General features: G+C 40.2%; 1 pseudogene; it reads left to right on the forward strand.

Annotated features, from left to right (window-relative positions):
- The first annotated feature begins 976 nt into the window (after window positions 1-976).
- Window positions 977-7,660, forward strand: LOC140639485 (large ribosomal subunit protein uL14-like; annotated as a pseudogene).
- Window positions 7,661-8,035: the final 375 nt, after the last annotated feature.

The following is an 8,035-nucleotide window of genomic DNA, read 5'->3' on the forward strand; positions in this document are numbered from 1 at the left end:
CAAAATAAGATTCTCCCCTTATAGTTTATAATCCCTTATGAATATAGACTTCAAAAAGTTGCTTAAACAGTAGTCTCAGTTCTTAGGGCTAATATCTGTTCTGTTATACTAAGATAGCTATTTAAATTTAGGGTTTCTTCTGGGTATGCCTCTGTTACATAAACGAGGTTCTCTATGTGCTTTATTTCACTTGATTGTTTTCTTTAAGATTTTTGGTGTTTGCTCTCTGGCCCCCCAGAAAGAGAGAACATAGTAGCTTAAAGAAACAGATGGCACAGACAAGAATTTGTGTTCGGTAAGTCTTCTTTTCCTATCTTGAACTGTGGAACTTTCCAAAATCCTCCATCATCAGTTTTAAAATTAAGTGAGCCTACTAAAAATTTCCCTCGAAGTCAGAAACTCCTCTTCTGTGTTGTTTCTCCTTACTTGTTTATCCCTTTGGCCAATAGCTGTGCAGATGATTTTGTTTCCCAGCATGGGTAGAAGCTTGATGTGTGGTTGTTATTATTTAACGTTGTTTGAAATCTTGCTCCTGGAGGGTGAACATTAAAGATAAGTGAGCTAGAAGTGTAGAGGGAGCATGTGTCATTTGCTGATGGGAAAGCCAAGGGATTCAGGGACTGAGTTGGGATCAGAATGCATTTTCTTTATAGTCAGGAGAGGAATTTGCTGGCAGAATGGTTGGCAATGAATTAGTTTTCTATTGCCATGAAACAATTTACCACAAACTTAGTAGTTTAAAACAACACAAATGTATTACCTCCTAATTTCTATAGGTCAGGATCAACTGGGCTAAAATCATGGCAGCTAAGGCTGTATTTGTTGCCTGGGGCCTGAGGTCCTCTTGTTGACAGAATCCATTTCCTTGAGGTTGTAGGACTGAGGTCCCCATCTCCCTGCTAGCTATTGGCTAAGGACCACTCTCAGCTCCTAGTTCTCTGTGCCTGTGGCCCCCCACTGGCAATTCCCAACCAACATGGCTTTCTTTCCTCCAGACCAGCAAGAGTACCTGTCTCTTCTTTCCCCTTCTGTGACCGGTCAGAGAAAACTCTCTGACTTTAAAGCACTCATACGAGTGGGGTAAGACCAATTTGGATAATCTCCTTATCTTAGAGTCAATTGATGTGGAACCTTAGTTATTTCTGCAAAATCCTTTCATGTAATGCCTATGTTAGTGTTAGGTTGAATACTCGGGAGAAGGGGTGTACATACCAATGGCTGAAACTTGGGGGACCATCCTAGAATTCTGCACACCACAGGGGACCTGCCAGAGCCTCCATCTATTCTTTGAAGTTGCTGTGGCACCTAAAACTTTCTCATGACAAAGTCATTCCTTTGGGCTTAAGCTTTATATCTCTAAGAGTATCTTGCACAATAAAATCAACAGTTATATTTATTATATTGTGTAATACTACTGTTGAGCAGCTGCCATTTGCCAGATACTATATATTATCTTATTTAATCTCAGCAACTCTGTGAAACAAGTGCCATTATCCCCACTTTACAAATGGGGAAGCTTAGGATGGATGAGATAAAGAAATTTGCACAGAATCATACAACTATTTATGGTTGGGATTGGTATACAAATTCAAGGCTGTCTGACACAAAGTGATGGTTTTTCTTGTTATACTACTCTACGTCTCTGTATTACTCAGAGTTCTGACAAAAAACAAGTATCACACTTAAGGAGGTATTGTTGAAAGGGGCTTAATAAAGGATTCTTTATAAAGGATGGGTAAGGTTAAGGGAATTGACAAGATGATGAAGCATCTGGGGACTAAAAGTAGCAGGAAGCCATGGCCACCTGTGGACCTAAAGGGACAAGGAAAGGGAACAGAGATAATAGAACCTAGAGAAGGCTCTAGCCAGGGAGGAACCCAGGCATTGGCAAAACCTGGCCCTTGAAAAATAACTTACCTTTCTTTTCTTTTTAAAGATTTTATTTATTTATTAATGAGAGACACAGAGAGAGAGACAGTGACACAGGCAGAGGAGAAGCAGGCTCCCTGCAAGGATCCTGATGCAGGACTCAATCCCAAGACCCTGGGATCATGACCTGAGCCAAAGGCAGACACTCAACTACTGAGCCACCCAGGTGCTCCACTTACCTTTCTTTTCCTTTCTTTTTTGCTTGGGGATGCATTACCTGGACCCTACAGTACTGTGGGGCAAGAATTTAAACTAGGTTTCCTAAAACGAGAATGTCTTCAGACCTAGGTGAATTCAGAAATCATTAAATTTAAATGGTTTCAAACCCACTTATGATAACGCAAAATAGGATCAAGTATCCTAGCAGTGGCTCTCAATCCTGGCTATGCATCAGACTCTGCTAGAGAATTTCAAAAATAAACATAGAGACTTGGGCTCTATCCCTGGAGATTCTGATGTTTGGAGTGGGGTCTTCAATATTTTGAAAGTTCCAGAGATGATTCTAGTGTCTCAGCAGAGTTGAGAAGCATTGGCAAATCCTTACACAGTGCAGTTGTCTATGTGTGCAACTTAACACAGGTGAGTTCAACTCTAAGAACTCACACAGAAATAACAATTTTAAAAGTCTTGGTAGCTTTGGGACACCTGGGTGGCTCAGTTGGTTGAGCATCTGACTCTTGATCAAGACTCAGGTCTTGATCTTAGGGTCATTAGTTCAGGCCCCACATTGGTCTCCATGCTGGATGTAGAGGCTACTTTAAAAAAAAAAAAAAAAGTAAAGAGTAGAGAGAGTAGTTTCTTTTATTCTGCCACACAATGTGCCTAACCCCTGGAGCACATGTGACCAGGAGCCAGGAATTCATTTGCTTATGATTGTCATCTGCCTCTCAGAGTGTGTGCCCATTGCCACTCCAAGTGTGAGAAGCTAATGTTTCAAATATGTATTTTTGTACATCATAGCTCTACAATCAAACCAACTTCATCTGGTTTTCAACCAAGGAAACTGTAATTCCTGTTCCAATTCCCGGGGAGAGACTGGCTGGGTTTAGCTTATTCAGTTATCAGTGTGTGAGTATCCAACATGGCTCCTCTCAAGAGATTTTTTTTTTAAGGATAAATTTTCAAGTGTATGCGATTTTCTCCTTAAATGCTGAGTGTAGTGCCTAATTGCTATGTAAGATATAATTCTATTATATTAATTTCACATACTCTGCAAAAAAGGGCATCACTAAATTTATTTATTTTATTTTTTAAGATTTTATTTATGTATTCATGAGAGATACAGAGAGAGAGAGAGGCAGAGACATAGACAGAGGGAGAAGCAGGCTCCATGCAGGGTGCCCGACATGGGACTCAATCCGGGGATTCCAGGAATATGCCCTAAGCCAAAGGCAGACGCTCAACCGCTGAGCCACCCAGGCGTCCCACTAAATTGATTTAAATGGAGTATCCTAACCATGTTATTCCTTCAACAGTATATTAGTATTTAGTAAGTGCTTACCACATTCAGGGACTACATGAACAAAACACAAACTCCCTGCCCCAATAGAGGTTACATTCTAGTTGTGATGAGAGAGATGACAAGCAAATAATGAGTAGAATGTATTAAATATGAGGTGGTGATAAGTACTATTGTTTAGGAAGGAAAATAAACCATGGAAAGCTGACTAAGAAGCAGTTAGGAAGGTAGAAGGAAAATGAGGAGAGTGTGACCTTCTGATAGCCAAGTATAAAAATGTTTTACGGAGATGGCGCTTGGGTGGTGCTGCGAGTTAAGCAACCGACTCTTGGTTTTGGCTTATGTAATGATCTCAAGGTGGTGGGATCAAGCCTTCCATCAAGTTCCTCACTCAGCACAGAGTCGGCTTGAGTTTCTCTCTCTCTCCCTCTGCCCCGCCCCCAACTTGCACACACGTGCTCTCTCTAAAATAAATAAATAAAAATCAATCTTAAAAAAATGTTTTAGGGAGGAAAGAGAGACCAACTGGATCAGATGATCTTGCTAGCCAAATAACATGGGTACCAGGCATTGTCAACATGGATTTGGCAACATGAAGATCATGGTGATATTGACAAAGGCAATTCTGAATGGGCAGCAGAGATGACTTAAGTGGGTTCAACAAAATGAAGGGAGTTGGGGACGCTGAGTATAGACAATTCCATTGGGAAATTTGTTTTTAAAATATTCTGTTTAAATTCAAAGCTGCGGCAAACACCATAGATGAAATGATATGTGAGGCCAGAAGTTAAGGTCAGTCTGCCACTTCTAAAAGGATTGGCTAATTCAGGCCCCAGGCAGTCTGACTTTGTGTCCTTTCTTCCATTCTATTGCCTTCCCTAATAATACTTTCCCCTTCAGGACAGAGTGATCTATGCCTTCAAACGTTGCTTGGTAGCTATCACTAACAGAAGTACAAATCAATTTATTGTCCCATATTTGCCAGCAGGGAGGGCAGGCTTTCCCAAGGAACCTTCCCCATGACTTCTCAAATCCAGTGCTATTTACAGCTGCCCACTGGGCCTCTAGGTAGTGCTTGGTCTGCTTAAAGCAAGTCTCAAGTGTTTCGAAAAAAAGGAAAACTGAAATGAACCCAAATATGTAGAGAGGAACAACCTCTAAAGTGTCTTGCCTGAGCAACAGGGAGGAGGAAGCAGGCCTCATCTCTCCTCCTCAGAGAGGCCATAATGCTTTCGGGCCTCAAAGAATACCCCAATTTATACAATTCACTGCTACAGCTTTAAGCCTGAATGGCATTTGGTGGCAGATAAAGTCTCTCTGTGTCACACAGTGGAGAGCTGTGTGGCCAGATCTTGTGTAGAATTACATTTAAAACCTGGAAATCAAATGATATGTCCAGATAACTTCTGTGGTAAACCCCAAACCAGTTATGCTTCAGGTTAAGCCTCTGCATTTCTAAACAACATGCCTTTATTCTCTCCAGGCCAATACTCGGACCTTCCTGCCAGCAATATCAAATGGCAAGAGGCTGAATGTACCCTCTGTGTGAGCTTAAAGGAAAAACAGCCAAAGGAGGCAATGCCTCTCTGCTGAGAAAATCTCCATCTTTGATACGTCTCCTCCACACACGTATCAAATTGTCTCATTCCCTCTTGGCTTCTTGAGTTATTTTCTGACCTCTAAAATTTTTAAAACAAACAAACAAAACAAACCTAAAGACATCCCATCACTCCATAAAAATAGAATTTTTTTTTTCTGAATTCCTTTCCTTTATCCCTCTCACTTGAACAGATCTCTCCTGTTCGTTGAATGGATCCTCTCACACTATCTTATTTCTCAAGATCTCGGAGTTTGAAAGCATGAGGAAAATTGACAGACCCTCTAGGTACTGGAGTCAAGAAAATAATCCAATCCTGGCAACAAAAGATAGAAAAGGGACAAAATTTGTTAATGTTATTTAATCCTCATTTTATCACCAAGCCTAACAGGAATGCACCATTTTAAACAAGCTTGGAGGATATGACCATGATGTTGGTGGGGCCTGTGCTAATGTATGTCCCTTATGAGCAAACCCCATTACCTCAGGAAAGAGTTCTGGCCCTTCCTTTTCCCTCTCATAAAGAAATCTATTCTGTTGGGTGCACGTGCTCATGGTCACACCAGGCATGAGTAGAAGCCTTGAAGCATCTACACTGGTTTCTTCAGGAGTATGTGACCAGCTTCTATTTAAGCACCGAGCTTATAAATGAGTTCCTACAATTTTCTGCTGCACATGCCCTCCCAAAGCAATATCTGATGCAGAAAGGAGTATAGGCTCGGACACTGAGCATGTTTCAGCCCTTTGGAGCAGGGACTTACCATCCGTAGAAGGCCACTAGTCATCATTTTATTACTTTAGAAGTAAGAGAAGGATTTTTTCTCCTTTGAGTAAAAAATGTTGTAGTAGATTCTCTTGCTAAAAGAGTCATTTAAATATTACTGGTCACGTCACATTGTAGTTGTTTGGAAATAATTATATCCATATCACAGACAGTAAATAATAGAGGTGCGTTCACTAACGTTTTATTCATGTTCTGTTTTAATATGGCAAACTTAGAAGTAATTTAATCTCCCAGTAAATTGAAGTGGTGGGGGGTTCTTCACACAGAAGACTGCAAGTTATTAATTCCGGGCAGTCTTCATCTTGTACAATTAGTCACTGTTTGCAGCTGGAAATGTTTTATTAATTTTCCATAGCAGTTGATTTTCCACAGTTTTCTCAGTTTAAATTAAGCAGTAAGAGCTGCTGTTTCTTCTTAAATAAATTTTCTTTCCACAAAAATACATGCCTCTGGCTATGTCAATTTTCCCATTTGATTAAAGTGCCAGCAGGCAATTAATAACTTAATGCATTTTAAAGTACTTTTGGAAAAAGTAATTTGAATAGCCAAACTTGTGTATTTGAATTGATTGTTGCAGAAGATTTAATAGGCATTTGAAAATCCTAGAACCTTGGAAAGGACAAATGTGACCCAACAGCCATGTCTGGGGGACTGTGAGGTAGTCTTCGTAAAAAGCCCACAGCTGGCACATGCATGAGGGCTGAGGGTGCAGGTGACTACCTGACTATCACATTCCAGAAGGCTGGAAAGAAAGGCAACCTCAAAATGGTCTTCATGGAAATGTATAGAAGACTCTAGACTGTGATGTGTGGTCTGAGTGGGGAAGTCATTTAGAAAGCAACAAGACAACATGAATGAACATGGAAGACTTGATGCTAAGAGAAAGAAGTTAGGCACAAAAGGATGAGTATGATGTGATTCCACTTATATGAGGTATATTTTGTAATTAAATGCATAGAGAGAGAAAGTAGAATTAGTGGTTGCTAGTGACTGAGAAGAAATAGGGAATGGGGAGTCAGTGGGTAAAAGAGTTTCTGTTAGGGGTGATGAAAAAGTTCTGAAGATAGTGCTGATACTTGCACAACATGAGACTCTACTTAATGCCACTGAATTTATATACTCATACAGGGTTAGAAGGATCAAGTCTTTTTTTTTTTAATTTTTATTTATTTATTCATGAGAGATACAGAGAAAGAGGTAGAGACACAGGCAGAGGGAGAAGCAGGCTCCACGCAGGGAGCCCCACGCAGAACCAATCCCGGGTCTCCAGGATCACACCCTGGGCTGAAGGCGGTGCTAAACTGCTGGGCCACCAGGGTTGCCCAGAAGGGTCAATTCTATGTATTTATTGTTCATAATAAATTTTTAAAAATTTTAAAAATAGCAATGTGGTCTTTTACTGTGTTCAAGGTATAGAAGCAAGGATGTGGTAAGTCCTCCAGTGCAAAATTCTCCATTTCCTTGGGTATTTTGGTAGGAGCCATGACCAACTATGCTGATAACACAGGAGCCAAAATTCTATGTATCACCTCTGAGAAGTGGGGTGAAGGGATGACCAAACAGACTTCTCACTGCTGGTGTGGGTGATCTGGTGATGGCCACAGTCAAGGAAAGGCAAACCAGAGCTCGGAAAGAAGGTTCAGCCAACAGAGTAATTCAATTTTTTTTTTTTTTTTTTTTTTGTCAATTGAATTCAAAAGTAATTCAATTCTGAAAGTCATCCTGGAGAAAGATGATGTGTTCCTTTATTATGATCATTACTTGGGTACCACAGTAAATAATAACAAACAATTAAAGTGAGATGAAAGTTTCTGCCATCATAGAACCAGTTACAAAGGGGTGTGCAGACTTGGGGCCCAGGATTGTGTTCAATGCTGGCAATATTGCATGATTCTCTGGTGTGTTTGTTAAAAAAAAACAAACTCACCCCATTAAAAATTATTTGCTCTTCTCATGCTTCCCAAAAAGTAATGAGGATATTCAGAGCTTATTGGTTTCTCTTTTTAAAAGATAACATGCAAAAAAATAAAAGAAAACATGCATTAAAAAGAAAAACATGCCATAGTTTTTTTTTTTTTTTTTTAGATTTTATTTATTCATGAGAGACACACAAGAAGAGGCAGAGACATAGGCAGAGGGAGAAGCAGGCTCCCTACAAGGAACCTGATACGAGACTCAATCCCAGAATCCTGGGATCACATCCTGAACCAAAGGCAGATGCTCAACCACTGAGTCACCCATGTGCTCCACTGTAGTTATTTATGAG

The sequence above is a fragment of the Canis lupus genome, chromosome 9 (assembly GCF_048164855.1).
Source record: "Canis lupus baileyi chromosome 9, mCanLup2.hap1, whole genome shotgun sequence".
Taxonomy (NCBI): Eukaryota; Metazoa; Chordata; class Mammalia; order Carnivora; family Canidae; genus Canis; species Canis lupus.